Source organism: Stomoxys calcitrans, chromosome 4 (assembly GCF_963082655.1).
Source record: "Stomoxys calcitrans chromosome 4, idStoCalc2.1, whole genome shotgun sequence".
In the NCBI taxonomy this organism is placed as follows: Eukaryota; Metazoa; Arthropoda; class Insecta; order Diptera; family Muscidae; genus Stomoxys; species Stomoxys calcitrans.
The window spans coordinates 148,918,826-148,945,387 of NC_081555.1; the positions used below are offsets into that span (position 1 = coordinate 148,918,826).

Here is a 26,562-nt window from a genome sequence, read left to right on the forward strand (position 1 = left end):
ACTTGTTATTGAAATAGGTTGTTTTGGTTGGTTCAGATTTGGATATAACTCACTTATAAAGTGGCCCTTCGATTTGGATGCTTGAGCTCCTATAATCCGCAGTTATGATCCGATTGATTCAACAATCTTGCCAATCTGTCTATAATATTGTGTGGTTCTCATATAAGCAGATTTTCCGATTTGATTTCTTAAGTTCCTAGGAGCTGCAATTTCTATCTGATCAGGCTGATATTTTGCAATTAGAGTTCGGATTAAATTTCCCATAATCCCATAATTCCCATAATAACTCCCATATAAACCGATCTATCGCAATTCTTATCCGCTTTGGCTGAAATTTTGCACAATAACTTCTACTATGACCTCAAGAATTTGTGCTAAGTATGGTCTGCATAGGCGTAAAACCTGATATAGCTCTTGAGCTGGTTATTTTGCACAGGTAGTAGGTTCATGTTTAACTTCTTGAGCTTCTAGAATACCAAAATGTTTTTGTAATCGCATATAACAAATTTCGGTAAACCATTTGTAATCGATTTCTGCATCTGTTGATTAAATTTATTGCTAAATATTCATCAATTAATGAATTACCTAAGATCTAAATAAAGATTTCTATAGAATTCAAAGAAGAAGGTCAACACCATGGCAATTACGCAATTAGTTGATGCTGTTGTATTCAATGTATCTACCCGCCACGTGAACGGGCTTCAACTTTGTATAAATAACTGCATCATTTCATTCTAAAATCTTGCTTGCATTGGAATATTTTGCTGCCAACACGCGATGCCGTGAAACCAAGACGGCGAATAAACGAACGGACGGACCCATGGACGGCTGCAGGCCCAGCATGTGATTATGCTCATATAAGACCGACCGGCTGTAAGTGGCATATACGCCAAGTGGCAAGGTCAACCAGATTCAAAAGTAACGAAACTGAATGAATGGATGGACATATGCTGGGAATTGAGAAGAGAAGAAGGAAAAAACTAAGGCATCATGTCGGCGGGCAAAACAGCTCTAAAGAATCAAATGATAAAGCCACAATTTTCTTAATAGAGGAATAGGAGCAGTCTCCATATCAGGGGTTTTGGTTGGTTCATTTGGTTTTGCTACATACACACATTAACAGCCATTTTTACAAACTTGGCTTGAGACAATGTTGTAAGAAGGAAAACAAAAACATGAATGCTCGCACCAGACATGTAAAACGCAATCACAGTTTAATGAATGGTTTTGTAGCAAATTAAATTAACCACCTATAAGTGAGGTGTTTTCTATGAAGCGTTGGTTGTATGGATCCAAAGCTCACCTATTGTGTGTTACACTATAGGAAGGTGAACAATCAATAATGGAGGATAGGTTTGAGTCGGGTTGGAAGCTGAAACCTTTGGATAAAGGTCAGTTAGGGTCATGGATAATTTGTTTTGTTATTATTAGGTTTTAGGCTTTGTTGTTTGAAAAGGGTTCGATTAATCAAAGCAAATTATTTCTTTTGAATGTCTATTGATGCCAATCAAAATATGTAATAACATTCTGAACATACTCTTTCGCCTTTTGTAGTGCACACAAACCAATTGTAATTAATTTCAAACTGTGATAACTCATAATTATATATCTACATTTGTAAAGGCAATGATCAAAGGCGTACGTATATTAACTGAATGGTATTAAACCAATGCTATGGGGTGCTTAATTATAGTCAATTTAAACTCAATATAAGTTGCGTTGATTAGAAATTAAGAAAATAAGCACCTTGGCAGCCAAACCCATTGAGATTTGGTACAGCTGCATATAAGACTTGGTAGGCGTTGAGATTGTAGAAAATTAAGAGGTGGATGCCAAATGAAGTGACAATAAAATACTCGCAAAACTATGCTGTTGCTGGGGGCTGGGTTTTGGGGTTGCTCTCGGCTATGGGTGGCGTTTTTGGGGTAAATCTACTCCCGAATACCTTTCATTTCAGGGGGAATAGCCCGATGGGTACTAAGACTCAAATTTTAATACCATATTCGTATTATACTCTCCAATATCTTTCATTTGATACCCATATTGTCTCTGTCCATTTTTGATTTTGGGTTGTGTTTTTGGCATAAGGGGGAGGGTCCGTCACCCCTCCGATACCGAAAAATTATATAGCCTATTTTTCCTTTCAGACCAACCTACACAATAAGCGAAAATTTCGAGAAAATCGTTTCTGCCGTTTTTCAGTCTATACGGAACGAACAAACCGAGTCCCATATATACGTGACTGGCTAATGTGCCAATTTTGGGCATTTTCGTTGGTGGTTGGGTGACCCCCTATACTTTGACATGAATTTGTATGCCAGATTCGTTATCTACTCCCGCATACTTTTCATTTGATACCCATATTGTCCTTATCGGTTCACTTTTGATTTTGGGTGGTGCTTTTAGGGTAACGATAGAGGGTCCGCCCCCTTCCGTTATCAAAAAATTATAAAGCTTATTCCTAATTCCTGACCATATTCGTAATCTACTCCCGAATACCTTTCATTTGAGTCCCATATTGTCATGATCGTCAAATAAACCTATTTTAAGGGGTTTTGGGGCGGGGACGGCCCCCCATGTACTTGGACCCAAATTTTTTTTATGAAATTCGTACTCTACTCTTGAATACCTTTAATTTGAATCCCATATTATCCCGATCGGTCCATTTTTATTTTTGGGTAGTACTTTTGGGGTAAGGGGGAGGGTCCGCCCCCCCTCTCGATATCAAAAAATTATATAGCCTATTTTTCTTTCCAGATCAACCTACACAATCTGTGAAAATTTCAAGAAAATCGGTTCAGCCGTTTTTGAGTCTATACGGAACAAACAAACAAACCCAAATTGAAATTTATATACAAGATAGCTGCCATATAGACCGATCTGTCGATTAGGGGCCTGAAGTCCAGAAAAAGCGGACTTATTCCCCCATTTCGCTGAAAATTGAATCAGTGAGTTGCTTTTAGTTTCCCCAACATCCGACCCAAACATGGTTCAGATCGGACTATATTTAGATATAGCTGCCATATAGACTGATCTGTCGATAGAGGGTCTGAAGTCCATAAAATCTGCATTTATTACCCGATTTTGTTGAAATTTGGAATAGGGAGTTTTTTTTAAGCCTTCCGCCATATGACCCAAATATGAATCAGATCCGACTTTAAATATATGGCTGTCATATAGACCGATCTTCTAATTTTGCGTCTTAATCCCATAGAAAACAGAATTGTTGCACGATTTCGCTGAAACTGTGACTTGAATAAGAGCTCTCGGGACCTAAATAAAATAGGATCCAGACCAGCTTCTATTTAGATATAACTATGGATATGGTAGTGGAGTTATAAGAAAATAGGATGATTAATATATCCATGGTGGTGGGTATCCAAAGTTCGGCACGGCCGAACTAAACAAGGTTTAATTTGTTATACCCTCCACCATAAGATGGAGGCATACTAATTTCGTCATTCATGATTGCTTGAGCCCCTAGAAGGCTCAATTCTTATCCTATTTATCTGAAATTTTAAATTAGGTGTTTTGCTTGAGCCTCTAGAAGGCTCAATTCTTATCCTGATTGTCTGAAAATTTACATTTGGTGTTTTGTTATGACTTCCAACGACTGTGTTTAATATGCTCAAAATCGGTTCATAACTTGACATAGCTCCCATATAAACCGATCTCGGAACTTGACTTCTTGAGCCTCTATAGGGCATAATTTATGTCCGATTTGGTTTAACTTTGTCTGAAGAGTTTTGTTCTCACTTCCAATAACTATGTTGAGTATGGTTTAGATCAGCCCATAACCTGATATAGCTGCCATATAAGCTGATCTCCCGATTTGATATCTTGAGCCTCTAGAGGGCGTAATTCCTATCAAATTTGGATGAAATATAACTTGATATAGCTCCCATATAAACCGATCTTGACTACTTGAGCCTCTAGAGGTCGCATTTCGATTTCCGATTTGGCTGAAATTTTGTATGAAGAGTTTTGTTTTGGCTTCGATCAACTATGTATGATCTAAATCGGTTCATAAACTCATATAGCTACCATAAAAACCGATCTCCCGAACCGATTATTCGATTTGGCTGAAACTGTGTACGAGATGATTTATTTTGACTTATGGTCAGGTCGGTTCATAACCTGATAGCTCCCTTGTAAACCGATCCCGTATCCGATACGGATGAGGATAAGATCCTCTGTGACCTCTGGAAAAAATCGGTTCAAATTTGGATATAGTTTCGTCCGATTTGGATATATATTCGTCCGATGTATAGTAATAATGCAATAAAATGATCATTTGATAACCGATCCGAAATTTCACAATCCTCTTGACCCTCGGCATTACTGGTAAATTTCATAGAAATCGGTTCTCATTTAGATATAGCTCCCATATATGTATATCGCCCTATTTTCACTCCTAGAGCCAAGCGCAATAATTGCCCACTCTTGCCAAAATTGTGAACAGCGCTTTCCTCGACAACAACCACAATATCTGGGAAGTTTGTTCGAAATCGGTTCAGATTTAGATATAGCTCTCATATATATGTTAATACGATTTTGAGAAATATTGCAGTAAAATGGTCATTTGCTAACCGATTCTCTCGAAATTTGGCTGGAAGGATATCCTTATGACTCTTAATATTACTGGTGAATTTCGTAGAAATCGGTTCAGATTTAGATATATGTGCCATATATGTATATCGCCCGATTTTCACTTCTAGAGTCACATGTTTGTTAGATTTTGGGTAATTTCCAGTAATGTTGTCATTTGTCAACCGCAGTTATTACAGTTTGAACATATTTGCCCGAAATATGATACGGATTGTTTAATAACCCATCTGAAAACATCGGCCGAGGTTCATCAAAATTGGTTCAGAGGTGTTCTTTAGGATTTACACCACTCTTATCGCATGTTTTGCGGAAAAGTGAGCCTCGTCACTGGAAAAAACTACAGCGTCTTCAGGCAGGTTGTCAATCAGCATTTCACATGTAGTTGGAACGGCAACAAAATCGCGTGTTCAGAAAATTCCTGCACAACAGTGAATTCAGAGGGATGAAATTTAAGGAATTGATGGAGAATTCTTTAAACAGTGGTGTTAAAATTCCCATAGCAGCTGCGTGTTTTCCAGCCAAACCTTGGTGAGAACGCACAACTGACTGCCATACTCTTTGGAGTTCTTATGGTCCGTTAAAGTGCATTTCTGGGCTTAGCGACAAAAAAAATCCCGAGCGGTGAGTTGGACAGGAGCGGAGATGTCTCCAAGTTTAGTCCTCTCCTCGGTCAATTGCCAGTGGGCCTCCGCCGTCGAGAGCTTCTTTTCTAACGGTCACTCACTTCTTGCTAAGCAACGTGTCTTCCGCACATTGTTAACTCGTGGGATAACTCATTTCAGGAGTATCTCACGAGTTAACAATGTGCGCAAGGCACGTTGCTTAGCAAGAAGTGAGTGACCGTTAGAAAAGAAGTTCTCGACGGCGAAGGCTCACTGGCGCACGCAATTGACCGAGGAGAGAACTAAACTTGGAGACAACTCCGCTCCTGTCCAACTCACCACTCGTGATTTTTATACCCTCCACCATAAGATGGGTGGTATACTAATTTCGTCATTCTGATTGTAACTACTCGAAATATTCGTCTGAGACCCCATAAAGTATATATATTCTTGATCGTCGTGAAATTTTATGCCGATCTAGCCATGTCCGTCCGTCTGTCCGTCCGTCCGTCCGCCTGTCTGTCGAAAGCACGCTAACTTCCGAAGGAGTAAAGCTAGCCGCTTGAAATTTTGCACAAATACTTCTTATTAGTGTAGGTCGGTTGGTATTGTAAATGGGCCATATCGGTCCATGTTTTGATATAGCTGCCATATAAACCGATCTAGGGTCTTGACTTCTTGAGCCTCTAGAGGTCGCAATTATTATCCGATTTGCCTGAAATTTTGTACGACGGATTCTTTCATGACCATCAACATACGTGTTTATTATGGTCTGAATCGGTCCATAGCCCGATACAGCTCACATATAAATCGATCTTTCTATTTTACTTTTTGAGCTCACAAAGAGCGCAATTCTTATTCGAATTGGCTGACATTTTACACAGGTCTCCAGGTCTAGCTCTAATAGCAGAGCAAATCTTTTCATATATCCTTTTTTTTGCCTAAGAAGAGATGCCGGGAAAAGAACTCGACAAATGCGATCCATAGTAGAGGGTATATAAGATTCGGCCCGGCCGAAATTAGCACGCTTTTACTTGTTTTTTTTTTTTGAAATAAGTAAGTTTCCGGAATATGGTGTAGATCAGACTTTATTTGGTTATAACTACCATATAGACTACTCACCTCGTTTTATAGTCTAAGACGGTGAACTGTGTTGAACTGGACCATGGCGTGTTTGTTCCAGATCGGACTATAATTTGTTATAACAGCTTAGGTTTCATAAGTGGTGTATTTTTCACCGTACTTGTTATGTCACAAGTTGTTTGTAATTGATTCAGTTTTGACCCATTGAACATAATGATATTTTGACAAAATTTCTCATACACTTAAACTGGTTGGTGTTCGCACAAAAATATGAGTGTCTATAATTGTTATTAGATAAGCGATAAAAACTTACCAACAGTAAGTTTCAAACAGGAAATATTGCAATTTATTCAGCTAAAACTGTTATTCAATTTTAAGCGAAATTGGTGGCATTTCGTTAGAAAGTAAATGGTACATTAAGATGAAATAAAAACTAATTATTTCTGTGTATACCGTAAGAAACGATGCAGGTTTTAGAAATATTTTGTAATTTATTTTGCGAGCATTTTAAAAATAGTCAATGAAATTGCAGCGTAAATTAAATTTTAATTAAGTTCTTTAATTAAGCTGTGAGAGAATTGTCTTTGTGTTCTGACTTATTTCAAATTCATTTGATGGAGCTTAAGAAGATGCCTCATTATTGGATTGCATTAATAACACTTACCTTTTTTAATTAAGAAATTTGAAATAAACCTGAAATGAAATATAGAAATGGATTAATTAGGTATGAAGATAATTATTTCAAAAATTCAAGAATAATAAAAAAAATATTTTAAGCATACCTTAAAATTCACACATAGACGCTAACACAGGTATTCACAAAAATTAATGCAGCTTTAAAGTCGATTTATGTGATAGATTTCCTTTATGTCGAATAACTGTCGATAAACTTACTTTAAAGCTGCATTAAGTTTTGTGAATACCAATGTTAGAGTTTATCGGGTTCAAATGCATTTGCCGAGGATCGCGTTTGTCAAGTAATACAGATAACTTATTGATGCATTAACCTATCAATTGCACTAAACATAGCTATTGGAAGAGAAGATAGAAGCTCTAAAGAAGATTCGATAATAGCTTCCCTTTGTAGGTGACAAGAAAGAACAAGTAAAAGCGTGCTAAGTTCGGCAGGACCGAATTTTTGCCCGATTTGGCTGAAATTTAGCATGTAGTGTTCTGTAAAGACTTACAATCCAAATCCAAATCGGTCTGTAATCTGGTATAGCTCCCATTTTAACCGATTTGACTTCTTAAGTCCTTACAAGACGCAATTTTCGCCCGATTTGGCTGAAATTATGAATTCGGTATTCTGTTACGACTTCCACCAACTGTGCCAAATACGGTCCGAATCAGTCTTTAACCCGATATAGGTTCCATATATGGCGGTCTCTCGAACATCCTTGTTTGTATAAATTTTTCGCAGAATCCATGGTGGTGGTTTTATAAAATTCGGCCCGGCCGAACTTAGAACCCTTTTAGTTGTTTATTTTTTATTTGAGAATATAATATCGCAATTTTTTTCCATGCAGTCTTGAAAATAACATCGGGTAAATGGAGACCCCCCATTGGGCATAGACTGATTGTGTCGATTTTGAAATTTATGTCCACTCTTTGCAGCTATGGTCCGTGATCCATCGACATAAACCAGGGATTTCCAATAACCCCATAAAGGTCTCGATGAAGATTTCGCCGAATACTGGTGCCAGTTATTCTCATAGACCGCACAACTGACGGCCTTGCTTTTTCGATATTTTCCGGAGTTCTGATGGTCTGTTGAATTCCATTTCTGAGTTTTGCGGCACTTCCACACTCCCGAAATGAGGCCAGGAACGAGTCTGTGAGGAGGAATTTCAAAGCGAGCATGGATAGCACGTTGTGTAGCAAAAGGTGAGCGACCGTTAAAAATTAAGCTCTCGATGGCAAATGCCCGAGGTTCCCTATACCAGAGTACGACGGAAAATGCGCCCTCTCTCAACCTCCTCACCGCCCAACTCATCGCCTAACTCACCGCCCAACTCATCGTCCAACTCATCGCCCAACTCATCGCCCAACTCACCGCCCAACTCACCGCCCAACTCATCGTCCAACTCATCGCCCAACTCATCGCCCAACTCATCGCCCAACTCACTGCTCGTTAGTTTTTATACCCACCACCATAGGATGGGGGTTTACTAATCTAGTCATTCCGTTTGCAAAACCTCGAAATATTGATGTGCGACCCCATATCGTCTCGACGTTCTGAGTCGGTATAGCTATATTCTGTGCGTCTGTCGAAATCATGATAGCGGTCGAACGCAAAGCTAGCCGCTTGAAATTTTGCACTTATACTTTATATTGACATTGGTCGTTGGAGATTGCAAATGGGCCATATCGGTTCAGATTTAAATATAGCTCTTATATAGAGTGATCTCCCGATTTGACTCCTTTAGCCCCTGGAAGCCGCAATTTTTGTCCGATTTGACTGAAATTTTGCACGTAGTGTTCTGTTATGATTACCAACAACTGTGTAATGTACGGTCTAAATCGGATAAAGCTTCCATATAACCCGATCTCCAGATTTGACTTTTTGAGCCCTGGCAAGCCGCAATTTTTGCCCGATTTGGCTGAAATTTTTCATGTAGTGTTCTGTTATTTCAATAACTGTACCTAGTACGGTCCAAATCGAACTATAAGATGATATAGCTCCCATTTTAACCGATCTCCCGATTTGACTTCTTAAGCCCTTTCATGCTGCAATTTTTGTCCGATTTGGCTGAAAATGCATGTAGCGTTTTGTTACGACTTCCAACAAGTTTGCCAAGTACGGTCCATTTGTTCGACTTCCAACAACTGTGTCAAGTATGGTCGCAATCGGTCTATAACCTTATATAACTCCCGTATAAAACGATCTCCCGATTTGACTTCCTGAACCCTTACAAGTCGCAATTTTTGTCCGATATGGCTGAGATTTTGCATATATTGCTTTGTTATAACTTCCAACAGCTATGCTAAGTGCGGTCCAAATCGGCCTATAACCTGTTATTGCTCCCATATAATCCGATCTCCCAATTTGACTTCTTAAGCTCTTTCAAGCCGCAATTTTTGTCCGATTTTGCTGGTTTGGCGGAAGGGTGGTATGTAGAATAAAATTATGCTCTTCAACAAAATTTTTTTTTGGTATAAATTTTTAGCAGAATCCAAGAGTTCAGTTCACTGTAGCGAAATTGGGCAATAAAAGTGCTTTTTATGGGCCTAAGAGATTAAAACTGGGAATTCGTCTTTATGAGGGCTATGTTAAGATATAGTCCGATCTAAACCATAGGAGGCACGAATATTGGGTCCCTTTGTGCAACTTAATGAACTCAATGCTCCATACCGATTGAGGAGAAATTCAGTTAAATCGGTTAATAAATGCGACTTTTGTGGACCTAAAAACTAAAATCAGGAGATGGGTCTATATGGGGGTTATGTTAAGATATAGTCCGATCCAGACCAAGACTGTGGGATGATTTCAACTGACAGACGGACGGGCATTGCTAGATCGTCTTAGATTTTTACGATTTTTATAGGATCAGAAATTAATATTCGATGTGTTGCAAGACCAATGATCAAATAAATAAACCTTTATCCTTCAGTGATGTGTATGAAAAATACTTAATTTATTCATAAATGTTCGTTCTGTGTTGCCAACCGAATGAATAGCATCCTTTGAAGCTGTTTTTAAAAATTTGTTATGAAACTTGTTTAAGAAATGTGTTTATTGAAATTGAAGATAAAGATTTGATTTGATACAACCATTAAGACAGAATTAAATAACAAAGTTTGTTGCTTAAGTCTTTTGTTTAAAGCTTTTGAAAAGTCACCCAATCTATAAATTTTATAAAAATTTTATGGCACTTCACTTGAAAAATGAAAGAAAACACTCTTACGCTCGTTTGAGTTGTACCCGCAGCTAAAAAATACCCAGTGGTGATTAAATCATTAAGACTTAATGATTCAAAAAAAGTTTGTTGCTTAAGTCTTTTGTTTTATGCTTAAGAAACATTCAAAAGAACCTATGTTTAAAAGCAAATTTTTTTAATCCAAATCCATCCAAACTCACTTGGAAACAAATGAAAATGCTTTAATACTTTATTTGGATGATGAATAGTCGACGCAGTTGCGTATTACACAATTGTTGAAATATACCCAACACTTCAGGCAATTGACTTAATTTGTAAAGCTCAGTTGTTGTGTAATCGCATATTGACTTTTTTAAAAAAAAATTAAATAATACTTAATTACAACTGTAATTGACCTGTGCCACATAATGAAAATAACCCCAGGTTATTTGCAAAAAAAAACAGAAAAACTCCCCAACAATGCTTTTGGGTCTTAAGAAGGCCCAACGAGTGTATGTGCCTTTTAAGTAAACATATAAAACAAGTCGACTTAATGAAAACCTAATAAAATTAATGATCTTCAATTCATACACATCATGGCTGTAACTTTAGCCAATTCATCATAAATCGGCTTAAAACATGGCTCGAGAAAAAAGCACCACCATTACCATGTTCATTGTAAAGGAGATCCAATCTTATCGTACATTCGGTGCAAAATGTGCGTTGCCAAATGGGGCTGCTGGAGTATGTTTTTTTACCTTTTTGAAAAATTAGTTACACAAACACATTCACACATACACACGTGAGTAGATGCTATACTAGCCACCATTGCTGCAGTTTTTCTGTGTGTGTGTGTTTTTTGTTTGCAATTGCAAAATTGTAAAATTGCGTTTAAAAAATTGATTTGTTTCTACTGCATGATTATTACAATGACTTTTGCGAGTTTTGAACTCGCACGTTTTTCGATTTCGTAATTATATTTGAGGTAGGCAGTTATTTTTATACCCACCACCGAAGGATGGGGGTATATTCATTTTGTCATTCCGTTTGCAACACATCGAAATGTCCATTTCCGACCCTATAAAGTATATATATTCTTGATCTGCGTGAAAATCTAAGACGATCTAGACATGTCCGTCCGTCTGTCTTTTGAAATCACGCTACAGTCTTTAAAAATTGAGATATTGAGCTGAAATTTTGCACAGATTCTTTTTTTTTGTCCATAAGCAGGTTAAGTTCGAAGATGGGCTATATCGGACTATATCTTGATATAGCCCCCATATAGACCGATCCGCCGATTTAGGGTCTAAGGCCCATAAAAGCCACATTTTATATCCGATTTGGATGGAATTTGGCACAGTGAGTTGTGTTAGGCCCTTCGACATCCTTCGTCAATTTGGCTCAGATCGGTCCAAATTTGGATATAGCTGCCATATAGACCGATCCTCAGATTTAGGGTCTTAGGCCCATAAAAGCCACATTTTATATCCGATTTGGATGGAATTTGGCACAGTGAGTTGTGTTAGGCCCTTTAACATTCTTCGTCAATTTGGCCCAGATCGGTCCAGATTTGGATATAGCTGCCGTATATACCGATCCTCCGATTTATGGTCTTAGGCCCATAAAAGCCACATTTATTATCCGATTTTGCTGAAATTTGGGACAGTGAGTTGCGTTGAGCCCTTCGACATCCTTCGTCAATTTGTTCCAAATCGGTCCAAATTTGGATATAGCTGCCATATAGACCGATCCCCCGATTTATGGTCTTAGGCCCATAAAAGCCACATTTATTATCCGATTTTGCTGAAATTTGGGACAGTGAGTTGCGTTGAGCCCTTCGAGATCCCTCGTCAATTTGGTTCAGATCGGTCCAAATTTGGATATAGCTGCCATATAGACCGATCCGCCGATTTAGGGTCTTAGGCCAATAAAAGCCACATTTATTATCCGATTTTGCCTAAATTTGGGACAGTGAATTTCGTTAGACCCCTAGATGTCTTTCTGAAATTTGGCCCAGATCGGTCCAGATTTGGATATAGCTGCCATATAGACCGATCCTCCGATTTAAGGTCTTAGGCCCATAAAAGCCACATTTATTATCCGATTTTGCTGACATTTGAGACAGTGAGTTGTCTTGGACCCTTTGACATCCTTCGCCAATTTGGTTCAGATCGGTTCAGATTTGGATATAGCTGCCATATAGACCGATCCTCCGATTTAGGGTCTTAGGCCCATAAAAGCCACATTTATTATCCGATTTTGCTGAAATTTGAGACAGTGAGTTGTCTTAGACCCTTCGACATCATTCGTCAATTTGGCTAAGATCGGTTCAGATTGGGATATAGCTGCCATATAGACCGATCCTCCGATTTAAGGTCTGAGGCCCATAAAAGCCATATTTATTATTCGATTTTGCTGATATTTGAGACAGTGAGTTGTCTTAGTCCCTTTGACATCCTTCGTCAATTTGTCTCAGATCGGTTCAGATTTGGATATAGCTGCCATATAGACCGATCCTCCGATTTAGGGTCTTAGGCCCATAAAAGCCACATTTATTATCCGATTTTGCTGAAATTTGAGACAGTGAGTTGTCTTGGACCCTTTGACATCCTTTGTCAATTTGTCTCAGATCGGTTCAGATTTGGATATAGCTGCCATATAGACCGATCCTCCGATTTAGAGTCTTAGGCCCATAAAAGCCACATTTATTATCCGATTTTGCTGAAATTTGGGTCAGTGCGTTGTCTTAGGCCCTTCGACATCCTTCTTCAATTTGGTCTAGATTGATCTAGATTTGGATATAGCTGCCATATAGACCGATATCTCGATTTTAGGTTTTGGGCCCATAAAAAGCGCATTTATTGTCCAATGTCGCCGAGATTGGGGACAGTGATCGGTTTAGATTTGGATATAGCTGCCATATAGACCAAGCTCTCGGTTTCAGGTTTTGGGGCCATAAAAAGGGCATTTATTGTCCGATGTCGCCGCAATTTGGAACAGCGAGTTGTGTTAGGCCCTTCGACATCTTTCTTCAATTTCACTCAGATCGGTCCAGATTTGGATATAGCTGCCATATAGACCAATCTTTCGATTTAATGCTTTTAGCCTATAAAAGGCGCATTTATTTTCCGATGTTGCCGAAATTTGGGACAGAGCGTTAGGTTAAGCCCATCCGCATATTTTTGCAATTTGGTCTAGATCGATCAAGATTTGGATACCATATAGACAGATATCTCGATTTAAAGTCTTGGCCCACACATTGACTTATGTTAGGCATTTCGACATCCATATTGTATATGGTTCAGATCGGTTTGTTTTTAGATATAGCTATTAAAAAGACAGACCAATATTATGTTATACACAATTGAACAATGACTTGTACTTATAAGTATTTGGTCCAAATCGGAACATATTTCGATATATATCTGCTATGGGAAATAAGGTATGCAATTTTCAACGAATTTTGATGAAAGGTGCTTTACATATATTCCCGAGGTGGTGGGTATCCAAAGTTCGGCCCGGCCGAACTTAACGCCTTTTTACTTGTTTGACCTAAAATTTTTTTTATCCCTTCCCTATATAACATTTGATTGCGGTACATGTCAAATATCTTATCTCAATTTATACTCCTATCTCTAACTGTGCATATTTGAGTTATTTATTTGAATACAAAATATTGTTGACGCCAAACTTTCTTTTACGTTTTCTCTAATCTGAATTTTATTAGCTCTTGGTTACCGTTCTTCATGCTTCATTAATATGCACTAAATATCATGGCCACTGTTCACAAATTCGTTTTATTTTAGTCTGCGTTTAAAAAGTGGGTCGTTTTTTAGGGTGTTATTGTGGTACATTTTTTCTTGGTAGACATTAGCATAGCATATGTGGGTTATATATGAATAATTTGCCATCAGAACGCAACATTTTTATTTCCTTTTATAAATATTTTCGTATATTGATGCTCTGAAGTTAAAATTGCTCGGCTTCGCTTCATAAATAATAAATTAATTTTTGATGCTTTAACAGGAAATTGGGCGCCTGTCTACTTTTGCTCATAAGTGAATATTAAAATCGGATTGCTATTGAAGAGGAAATTGATCATCTGCTGCATCTGGTTTTCAGAAAATGAAAAAAATTGTGAAAATTTACGAAGCTTTGGACTGCGGTTTAAGACATGCCATAGGCGTGCAAAACAATTTTGAGGCTAATGGGTTACTAACAAAAGAACAAACAATTGTATAGTCGACTCCACTTTAAAATGTTCAACATATTGTTGAACAAAATATCTCATTCGACCTTCAACATTCCCATAAAGAATCGTATTGCAGCCGCAAACGAGTCTGTGAGGAGAAATTTCAAAGCGAGCGTTGGAGGTACTTTACGCAGCAACAAGTGAGCGACTGTTAGAAAAGAAGCTCTCGACGGCAGGGGCACGCTGCTCATTAGGCCGGAGTGTGAAGGCAACTGACTGGAGAGAGAAACAATCTTGGGGACGTCCCGTTCTAGATGCGCCTCCTCCGATCCTCTCCCCGCCCAACCTACCGCTCGGGAGCAAAAAAGTTTTTCTGACGCAACCTGTAGTGTAGCTCGGTTGGGATTATAAATGGGCCAAATCGGACCATGTTTTGATATAGCTGACATATAAATTGATATCCCGTTTTGAATTCTTGAGCATCTAGAGGTAGCAATTCTTTTCCGATTTGGCAGAAAATTTGAATGTTGCATTTTGTTATGACTTCCAAAAACTGTGCCAGATTGGTCTGAGTTGATCGATCTATAACCTGCGTGAATGGATTTTGTTATGATTTTTCAATGAAATTCCATTTCATTATTTTTCATGTGCGAATAATGAAGAGATTCTTTTACAAAACCGCATTCATTAGATACAGATCGTGAATTATTCGTGCTAAATGTTAAAATGCATGGTACATTTGTTTTGGGACGAGCTACTTTCAAGGAGCCAAGGACCAATGTTGAACTATACTGTGTGGTGAATATGTTTAAAAAATTTAATTTTTTTGCAAGAGAGCAAGAAATTGATTGGGCATGGCATGAGACCATCTTTGACCATACAAGTTAAATTTTTGCCTTACTTCCTGATATAGTTGCCATATAAACCGATTTTCAGATTTGACTTCTTGAGCCTCTAGATGGCGCAATTGCCACCCGATTTGATAGAAATTTTGAACGTGGTCTTTTAGAACAACTTTCAATATTTGTGCCAAGTATGTTTAGATCGGTTCATAACATGATATAGCTGCCACATAAATGTATCTTCCGATTTTCTTGAAATTTTCACAGATGGTGCATAATGATCCCATGATGAAAATAGAGTACTACATTTTTTGATATCTGAAGGGGGGGCGGACCCTCCTCCTTACCCTAATTTTCAGAAACACCAGATCTCGGAGATGGGTGGTGCGATTAAAGCGAAATTTCCTGTGCTCTCATATAGTAAATAAAAATTTGGTATTCAAATTTCGGATGGGGTACCTAGGGGGGCCGCCCCGCCCAAAAACCTACCAAACATTTATTTAGATCAATCACGACAATATGGGACCATAGCAATATGGGGCTCAAATGAAAGGTCTTTGGGAGTAAAGCACGAATCAGATATCAATATTCGGGAAAAGTGTCTATGGGGCCACTCCACCCCCCCAACACCACCCAACTAGGAACTATTTTCTGACTATTGCAATATGAGGCTCAAATAAGAGGGTTTTTAGGGTAGAATATGAATCCGATATATACATATATTCAAGGCCAAATCACTGACTGGCCGCCCATACCCCAAAATATCCCTAAAGTCGGTCATGTTTGCCGACTATGGAAATATGTGGCTCAAATGAAAGGTATTTGGGAGTAGACCACGTATCTGATATCAACATTAGGAACCAACTGTCTAGGGGACGTCCCACCACCATAACAACCCCCAAATAGGACATATTTGCTCACCAAGACAATTTGGGTCTTAAAGAGAGTGGAACTAAATATTTATAGTTTTTAGGGCCAATACTCCAAACCGAACATATTTGCTGACTTTTGCAATAAGGAGTTTAAATGAGATTAGAAAACGAATTTGATATCCAATTTTGAGGACAATAGCAATATGGGGTTTAAATAAATGATATATAGATATATGAGAATAGAGCACGTTACTGACATATTTTCCGGGCTTAGTGTTTGGCGGACCACCCCTATCCCCAAAACTCCCCTAAATCGAACATATTTACCGACCATGTCAATGTGGAGCTTAAATGGAAGGTATTGTGCGGTACAGCAAAAATTGTTCCCTACTTTCGGGGCCAATTTTCTGGAGGTCAACCCCTTTCTCAAACTTCCCCACAAGCAGCAATTTTTTACTGACCATCGCAATATGGGGCTCAAATAAACGTATTTGGGAGTAGAATACGAATTTGATATCCAAATGTAGGACCATGTTTTTAGGGCATCACCTCTTCCCCAAAACACCCTCCAAGGGTAAACATTTTTCCACCATGGCAATATGTGGCTCAAATGAAAGGTATTTGAGATTAGAAAACGAATTTGATAACCTATTGGGTTGCCCAAAAAGTAATTGCGGTTTTTTTTAAAGAAAGTTAATGCATTTTTAATAAAACTTAGAATGAACTTTAATCAAATATACTTTTTTTACACTTTTTTTCTAAAGCAAGCTAAAATTAACAGCTTATAACTGACAGAAGAGAGAATGCAATTACAGAGTCACAAGCTGTGAAAAAATTTGTCAACGCCGACTATATGAAAAATCCGCAATTACTTTTTGGGCAATCATTATTTTGGGGCCATGTGTTTGGAGGACGCCTAATCCTGTAAACTCCCTTCAAAACCAATGGCAATATGGGGTTTAAATAAATGGTATTTGGGAGAAGAGCACGATGCTGATATTTTTTCAGGGTCAAGTGTCTGAGGGACCACCTCATCCCCGAAAACACCCCTAAATCATATATCATGTAAATATTGGGCTGAAATGAAGTATTCTAAGAATGGAGTACGCCTTACATCCAAACTTAAACTTGTAGACCAATAAAGATCATATGGGATTCAGACGGAGGCCACCGTAGCGTAGAGGTTAGTATGTCCGCCAATGACGATGAATGCCTGGGTTCGAATCCTGGCGTGACCAACAGAAATAAAAATTTCAGCGGTGGTTTTCCCCTCCTAATGCTGGCAACATTTGTGAGGTACTATGCCATGTAAAACTTCTCTCCAAAGAGGTGTCGCACTTTGGCACGCCGTTTGGACTCGGCTATAAAAAGGAGGCCCCTCATCGTTGATCTTAAACTTGAATCGGACTGCACTCATTGATATGTGAGAAGTTTGCCCCTGTTCCTTAGTGGAATGTACATGGGCAAAATTTGCATTTGCATTCGCAGATATCGAAATCGTCTTATTGAGGAAACGTGGTGGGTTAAATTAGCCCACCTTCGTCTTCCTCATGAACAGGCATATTTCAGTCTTTTCTGGGTTAACATTGAGACCTCTGGGTCTAGCCCAGTCATATGCCATATGCAAGACCCTTTAGCCCTTCTGCATAGATCGTTCGGATTCTTACCACTTAGAAGTATTTTAACATCGTCTGCGTAGCAGAAGGGTTCAAATCCCTTCTCAGTCAGCATCCGTAATAGGTCTTATATGGTGGTCACCCATAGGAGTGGCCATAAAATGCCCCCTGTGGCGTGCCCTGTGCCACTTTCTCCCTTATATTTATGCTATGGGACACACAATTTATCCACCTGTTCCTTAGCATATGGTTTATCCAGTCTCTAAGGACCAGGTCCGCCCGGTACTGGTCTAAGGATTGGATCAGTGTGATGGTCTGCACATTGTTAAAAGCCCCCTCGATGTCAATGCATACCGCCAGGGTGTACGTTTTGGCATCGAAGTATTCTTCTATTTTATGCATAACTTCGTGCAGGGCAATCATCACCGACCTTCCCTTGACATAGGCATGCTGTTTGTATTTGAGCAGTTCGTTGGATGTTATACTCTTTATCATAGTGTCCACAATACGTTCCATAGTTTTGAGTAGAAAGGACGTAAGGGTCTGTAGGCCTTAGGTGTCACATAACTTGCCTTGCCGGGCTTGGGTATAAACACCACCCTTGCCTCCTGCCAGGCTTTCGGAGTATATGAAAGGCACGCTGTGAAAATTTTGACCAGACGAGGCGCCAGATAGTCTGCCTCTTTCTGCAGTAACGCCTGAAATATTCCATCAGGTCCGGGTGACTTAAATGGTTTGAAGCTCCTCAAGGATTCCTTCACCACAAATACCGTTATTATAAACCTTCGATCAACGTCATTATTCCAAGATTCCGGTGTCTCCGCGAGTCCCTTCGTATCCTGTGGAAAATGGGTCTTCATCAAAAGCCTCAACATGTCCTTTGTTGTTTTTGCTCTCACTCCCGTGTTGTCTACTAAGCCTGTGGGTCTACTAAGGTGGTGGGTATTCAAAGTTCGTCACTGCCGAACTTCACACGTTTTTATTTGTTTTTATTTTTAATTATTGTAATAATGAAGGAAACTTTAATGCTCTGTACCACAGTGTGGAGTATAACTACCACAATCTATTTCCAAAGCTATTATCGCAACGTGCTGCAAAGTGTGTAAGCCATGAACGAATTACTTAACGATACTTTCGATTTTCTGCTTTGGTTTTTGTTGAAATGAAGTCGATTATTAACACAAATCCATATTTGGACTTTTAACAGTTGTTATAACAGTTGCCTGTAGTTTTTGTTTTTAACGAATTACAATCACTTTGAGATTTCTTTGGTTCCGATATGAAATTGGCACAGTTTCGTGGTTTGCTGGGCTAGGTTTTTTTTTTGGTAATATCAGACTGAGGTTATTTTAAAAAACTATTTTTGGCTTTTTAGGTTTCATAAAAACAAAAACTATTTGAAAAGTAATGCCAAATTATAGATTAGTTCAGACCATCTGTGGCCACAATTTAGTTTTATTTCTTACACTAATTGAAAGTTAGTTAAAACGTATGAATGGAATTGTTTACGAAACATTAGCCAGACTTGCTTTGGATAACCACTCCTTTAACTTTGAGTTTGGTTTTGAATCTAATGTTGTATGCAATTTTCTATTCTTAGTCCAAATGGGGGTATATTCATTTTGTCATTCCGTTTGCAACACATCGAAATATCCATTTCCGACCCTTTATAGGGTATATTCTTGATCCGTGTAAAAATCTAAGACGATCTAGCCATGTCCGTCCGTCTGTCTGTTGAAATCACGCTACAGTCTTCAAAAATTGAGATATTGAGCTGAACTTTGCACAGATTCTTTTTTTGTCCATTACCAGGTTAAGTTCGAAGATGGGCTATATCGGACTATATCTTAATATAGCCCCCATATAGACCGATCCTCCGATTTAGGGTTTTGGGCCATTAAAAGCTACATTTATTATCCGATTTTGCTGAAATTTGTGACAGTGAGTTGTGTTAGGGCCTTTGACATCCTTCGTCAATTTGGCTCAGATCGGTTCAGATTTGGACATAGCTGTCATATAGACCGATCCTCCGATTTAGGGTCTTAGGCCCATAAAAGCCTTATTTATTAGAAGATTTTGCTGAAATTTGGGAAAGTGAGTTGTGTAACGTAATTCAACATCCTTCGTCAATTTGGCCCAGATCGGTTCAGATTTGGGTATAGCTGCCATATAGACCGATCTTCCGATTTAGGGTCTTAGGTCCCTAAAAGCCACATTTATTATCCGACTTTGCCGAAATTTGGGACAGTGAGTTGTGTTAGGGCCTTTGCCATCCTTCGTCAATTTGGCCCAGATCGGTTCAGATTTGGATATAGCTGTCATATAGACCGATCCTCCGATTTAGAGCCTTAGGCCCATAAAAGCCTCATTTATTAAAAAATTTTGCTGAAATTTGGGACAGTGAGTTATGTAAGGTCCTTCAACATCCTTCGTCAATTTGGCCCAGATCGGTCCAGATTTGGGTATAGCTGCCATATAGACCGATCCTTCGATTTAGGGTCCTAGGCCCATAAAAGCCACATTTACTATCCGATTTTGCTGAAATTTGGGACAGTGAGTTGTGTTAGGGCCTTCGACATCCTTTGTCCATGTGGCTTAGATCGGTTCAGATTTGGATATAGCTGCCATATAGACCGATCCTCCGATTTAGGGTCTTAGGCCCATAAAAGCTGCATTTATTATCCGATTTTGCTGAAATTTGGGACAGTGAATTGTGTTAGGCAATTGGATATCCTTTGTTAATTTGGCCCAGATCGGTTCAGATTTGGGTATAGCTGCCATATAGACCGATCCTCCGATTTAGGGTCTTTGGCCCATAAAAGCCACATTTATTATCCGATTTTGCTGAAATTTGGAACAGTGAGTTGTGTTCGGCCTCTCAATATCCTTCGTTAGTTTGGCACAGATAGGTCCAGATTTGGGTATAGCTGCCATATAGACCGATCCTCCGATTTAGGGTTTTGGGCCCATAAAAGCTACATTTATTATCCGATTTTGCTGAAATTTGGGACAGTGAGTTGTGTTAGGGCCTTCGATATCCTTCGTCAATTTGGCCCAGATCGGTTCAGATTTGGATATAGCTGCCATATAGACCGATCTCTCGATTTAAGGTTTTGGACCCATAAAAGGCGCATTTATAATCCGCTTTCACTGAAAATCGGCACAGTGACTTATGTTGGTCTTTTCGACATCTGTGGCGTATATGGTTCAGATCTGTCTAATTTTAGATATAGCTACAAAAAAGGCCGATATTTTGTTATACACAATTGAACAATGAATTGTACCGATTAGTATTTGGTCCAAATCGGAACATATTTCGATATAACTGCTATGGGATATAAGGAATGCAATATACACCGGATTTTGATGAAAGGTGGTTTACATATATACCCAAGGATGGTGGGTATCCAAAGTACGGTCCGGCCGAACTTAATGCCTTTTTACTTGTTTTTTCTTACAAGTTTAAAGGTGTTTTGTATAAAATTGTTAACAGGTCGTATCTTTGTTGTTCTCTTTGTGTACAGTTTTATGAGACATTTTATTGCCACCTAATTGTTTTTCTTATTTGGAAGCCTTCAATCGACAATCGTTGCCGCATTTATTTCTTAGCATAGTATTTTAAATAGCGTGCGAACCCATTTATCATTCATTATTGCGTCTGTGTAACCGGCTCAAATTGTAATTTTTATTTTCGATTATTGCTATAACTTTAATTGTTTGGATTTATGTCCGTGGGTTTTGTTACCAGCGTTTTGCACTCCTTGGTTTTCTCCTACGGTTATTTATGTCATTTTTTTGGGTTGGTATTTTGATTTGCTTTTTGCCATTTTTACAATTGCAAATAAATATTTTTTGTTTATATAAATTTTTGTCTTTTAAGTTTGTGGTTTAAGTGAGTTTTTTTTGCTATGCCATGTATTTTTGCTTGATTTTATTCACACGTTATAGATTTGGTTTTTGTTCTGCTAGAGGTTTTGCTTGTCTTTGTTTTTCCTTCGTCTTGGGATTTGTGGCTTGTTTTGAACTTCTTGCAAAAGATGAATGATATTTATCTAAAAACCTCAACGGGCAAATACTAGTCTATGAATGACTGCGATTGCATGTGCATTGACTGATATGGAAATGGGGGTTGGGTTTGTTGGTTAAGCTTCTCATACAGGGTGCCTTTATTTGATTGTAGATGGAAAATGTATGAGTGATGCTTGTTTCTTAAGTCTTTCGTTTTTGATCGACTCATACCTTGTACATAGGGTGCACTGGTTTGTTGTTGTTAAAGCAGCGATGGTCAATTACATTCACGCATTATTGTATACGTGCACAATATAATAATCCCATGGAAAGATTTGAAAATGTGTTAGTGTGCTCGGCACTGTTTAGAGAGAATTTATGAATTTTCAAGATTGGGTTTAACTTGATGAATCACATTCATTCAAAATGTGCATTGTTTTGCATATACAACTAGTTCTAAGTGCTTCAATTTATTTTTTTCGTCATACATAAATGATAATTTTGTTTACATTGTTAAAACATAGGTTAGGCTTCCCAGCACAACTTGCAGATGTTAACTATTCTTTTTTTGTTGCATATATTTTTGAGAATATTGGGAATAATTTTATGCGCATAAGTCAGTTGATGGTATTCAAGGTACTAGATAATAAAGTAAAGGGTGATTTTTTTGAGGTTAGGATTTTCATGCATTAGTATTTGACAGATCACGTGGGATTTCAGACATGGTGTCAAAGAGAAAGATGCTCAGTATGCTTTGACATTTCATCATGAATAGACTTACTAACGAGCAACGCTTGCAAATCATTGAATTTTATTACCAAAATCAGTGTTCGGTTCGAAATGTGTTCATTCACCGTAACGTTGCGTCCAACAGCATCTTTGAAAAAATACGGTCCAATGATTCCACCAGCGTACAAACCACACCAAACAGTGCATTTTTCGGGATGCATGGGCAGTTCTTGAACGGCTTCTGGTTGCTCTTCACTCCAAACGCGGCAATTTTGCTTATTTACGTAGCCATTCAACCAGAAATGAGCCTCATCGCTGAACACATGAATGAACACATTTCGAACCGAACACTGATTTTGGTAATAAAATTCAATAATTTGCAAGCGTTGCTCGTTAGTAAGTCTATTCATGATGAAATGTCAAAGCATACTGAGCATCTTTCTCTTTGACACCATGTCTGAAATCCCACGTGATCTGTCAAATACTAATGCATGAAAATCCTAACCTCAAAAAAATCACCCTTTATAAGATGTTCCAATCTAAAGCCTGGTTATGGTGAATTGCCCACACTCCATAAAATATTACTACGAAGAGAACAGATCTGCGAAGACTGAATGAATAAAGAATCTATAACGAGGAAAAAAGTGAGAAAAAAATTTACTTGAGTGGTATCAATTAGTCATAAAGTGGGATCGGTTTGAACGAGGGCTGCTGTATAAGTTTATGACCCAGGCAACTACAAGTGTTGCCAGGTGCAATCTGACATTTCCATTAGAATTTTACATTTGGACTCAAATGAAAGGTATTCGGAATTAGAGTATAAATATGGTATTAAAAATTGAATCCAAGAACCCAGGGGGCTATTTCAGGCCCCAAACCACCCTCAAAGTAGTACCCAAAATCAAATGAATCTAAGGGGACAATATGGGACTAACGAGACAATATGGGTATTAAAATACAAAAATTGGATCCAAGTACCTAGTTGGCCGCCCAAGTCCAAAACCTCTCCAAAAGTACCGCCCAAAATCAAAAGTGGACCGATCGGGACTCTAATAAAAGGCATTCGAGAGTGGAGTATGAATATGATTATGTTAAGAACGGCCGGGCCGAACTTTGGAAATCCACCACATTGGGCATATATGTAAACCACTTTTCGTCATAATCCGGTGAAAAATGCTTAATTTAATTTTATTCATAGTAGCTATATCGAAAGAGGGTCCGATTTGGACCAAATTCGGCGCGGACATTAAGTTTATTTGTCCCACTGTCCCGAATTCCGGCGATATCGGACAATAAATGTTCCTTTTATGGGCCCAAAACCTTAAATCGAGAGATCGGTCTATATGGCAGCTATATCCAAATCCGGACCGATCGGGGCCAAATTGAAGAAGGATGTCGAAGGGCCTAACATAATTCACTTTCCCAAATTTCGGCGAAATCGGACAATAAGTGCGTCTTTTATGGGCCCAAGACCTTATATCGAGAGATCGGTCTTTATGGTAGCTATATACCAATCTGAACCGATCTGGGCCAAATTGAAGAGGGCTGACGAAGGGGCCCAACACAACTCAATGTCCCAAATGTCGGAAAATAAATGCGCCTTTTATGGGCCCAAAACCTTAAATCAAGCAATTGGTCTATATGGCAGCTATATACAAATCTAGACCAATCTGGGCCAAATTGAAGAAGAATATTAGACGGCCTAACCCAACTCACTGTCCGAAATTGGGGCGAGATCGCACAATAAATGGGCCTTTTATGGCCCCAAAACCTTAAATCAAGAGATGGGTCTATATGGTAGTTATATCCAAATCTGAACCCATATTTACCAAAATGCAGAAGGACGTTGAGGGGGCTAACACAATTCACTGTCCTAAATTTTGGCAAAACCGGACAATAAATGTACCTTTTATGACCTTAAATCGAGAGGTCGGTCTATATGGCAGCTATATGCAAATCTGGATCTATCTCAGCCAAATTGAAAATTGATGTCCAAGAGCCTTCCATAACTCAATGTCCCAAATTTTGGCAAAATTGGACAATAAATGCGCCTTTTATGGGCTTAAATAAGCGGATCGGTCTATATTGCAGCTATATCCAAATCTGGACCGATCTGGGCCAAATTGAAGAAAGTCGTCGACTGGCCTAACATAACTCACTGTCCCGAATTTCAGCAAAATGGGATAATAAATGTGGCTTTTATGGGCCTAAGACCCTAAATCGGCCGATAGGTCTATATGGGGGCTATATCAAAATATAGTCCGATATAGCCCATCTTCAAACTTAAACTGCTTATGGACAAAAAAAGAATCTATGCAAGGTTTCAGCTCAATATCTCTAGTTTTAAAGACTGTAGCATGATTTCAACAGACAGACGGACGGACATGGCTAGATCGTCTTAGATTTTTACGCTGATCAAGAATATATCCTATAAAGGGTCGGAAATGGATATTTTGATGTGATGCAAACTGAATGACAAAATGAATATACCCCCATCCTTCGGTGGTGGATGTTAGAATATCAAAATTGGTACACCTTTGTTCTCCTTAAGTCTCCACAATCAAAAAGTAAACAGCATTTTTCAAATTAAACAAATATAGCCAATGTCTTCACAGTTGTTTTTTCTCACACTTGCTAATCGAAGTTTAATTATCTTTGCTATTAGGAAATGATTATTGTATGATTTATGGTCACAGTGATGATTTCTATTCTATTTAATATTTGTTTCGACATCAAAATTCTATTAATGGTATTATCATAATTTCGAGGTCATGTTGGGTATTCATAATTGAATGAATGGAATGTGAATTAGGGAGCACAGCAGGAATATCTTCTTCATTGTGTGGTAGCTTTATATTTGGGCTGAAGGGTTTATCATTACAATAAAATTTATGGCTATAGCTAAAATTTATTGAAATTTTGGGGCGTGGAAGTGTCTGAGGAAGTTGGTTGCTTAGAATTATTATGTGAACTGACGAGTTGATATCTTAGGCATAAAATTTTGAATGTTTTAAATTCCACAATTTTATTTTAAAATAAGGGCCTGTTTATTTCATTTTGGTTGTCTGCTAAAGCGTTGAAACAATTTGGGAAGCTTTATTTTTAAATCCAATAACAAACGCGTTTGTTGGAAGTTTTATTGATTGGCCACCAGTTGAGCGTATAAAAAATTCTACCTACACAAATTTTGTTACCGGTTTCACTTTTCACCTGTTTTGGTTTCGGCATATAAACAAAATCATTAAAATGATAATCGTTATGAAAAAAAAATTGGCTTTTGAAATTAAAATATTTAAAGGTTGTTAGAGAATGGACGCTGAGAAAAAAATTTGTGTTATTTATATTTGAAAAAAAAAACATGCCATATTTGTATTAAAAACTTTCACAGGAAATTTGTATCAACTTTTTAAATCTTTGAATAACAACAAAGGAAAGACAAAAATGAAGTGAAGCCATTTATGTATAAAACCCTAAATCATCGAGATTTGGTAGGTTGTCCCCGAACACTCCAATAGGTTCCGTTGCCTGGAAAATAAACAGAATGATCTGGCTGCTGAAGCCGCGTATTATCAGAGTCAAAATTCTAAAATTGGTCTATACTACGATCAGTGGAACTCCTTTTGACTGCCAGTGCGGGACACACACACTGCCGATGTTCTATAATCTCTTCTTCCTTCCCCACAGCTTCAGCAAAAGTCTTTAACAGCAATCTCCTGTCTGACAGTATGTTTTCCGATCAGACAATGACCGGTCATGACGGACACAATGACTGCGACGTCTGTTCAAGCCAGCGATAGCAAAGCGGTAGACCTCTTCATGTCTAGATTTGGCCACATAATTTTGAAATGCCAACAACCATTCCATTGTGACCATCTATCATCCTTTTCCCTTCGGGCCTGATCCTAAAGAGTTAGCTTACTTCTTAATAGAGGCATACCTAAAGTTTTCAGTTCCCCTGGAATGTGTGAGGTTGTTCCTAGTCTTGCATACTCGTCCACTCTACAACTCCCTAGGGTATATCTGTGGCTTAGAACAGGTGAATTTTAAACTGTTCAGCCATCTCGTTGAGAGATCTGCGACAGTCGAGGGCGGTTTTTTTATACCCACATCCAAACAATGGGGGGTATAGTAACTTATTCAGTTCGTTTGTAAC

General features: G+C 38.4%; 1 protein-coding gene across 2 annotated transcripts in view; it reads right to left on the reverse strand.

Annotated features, from left to right (window-relative positions):
- Nucleotides 1-26,562, reverse strand: part of LOC106090293 (uncharacterized) — a 139,328-nt gene that overhangs the window by 107,310 nt on the left and 5,456 nt on the right. For both annotated transcript variants that reach the window (XM_059368321.1, XM_059368322.1), the window contains exon 2: nucleotides 6,958-6,986. The gene's annotated coding sequence lies outside the window, so the exon portion shown is untranslated. The remainder of the gene's footprint in view (nucleotides 1-6,957; nucleotides 6,987-26,562) is intronic.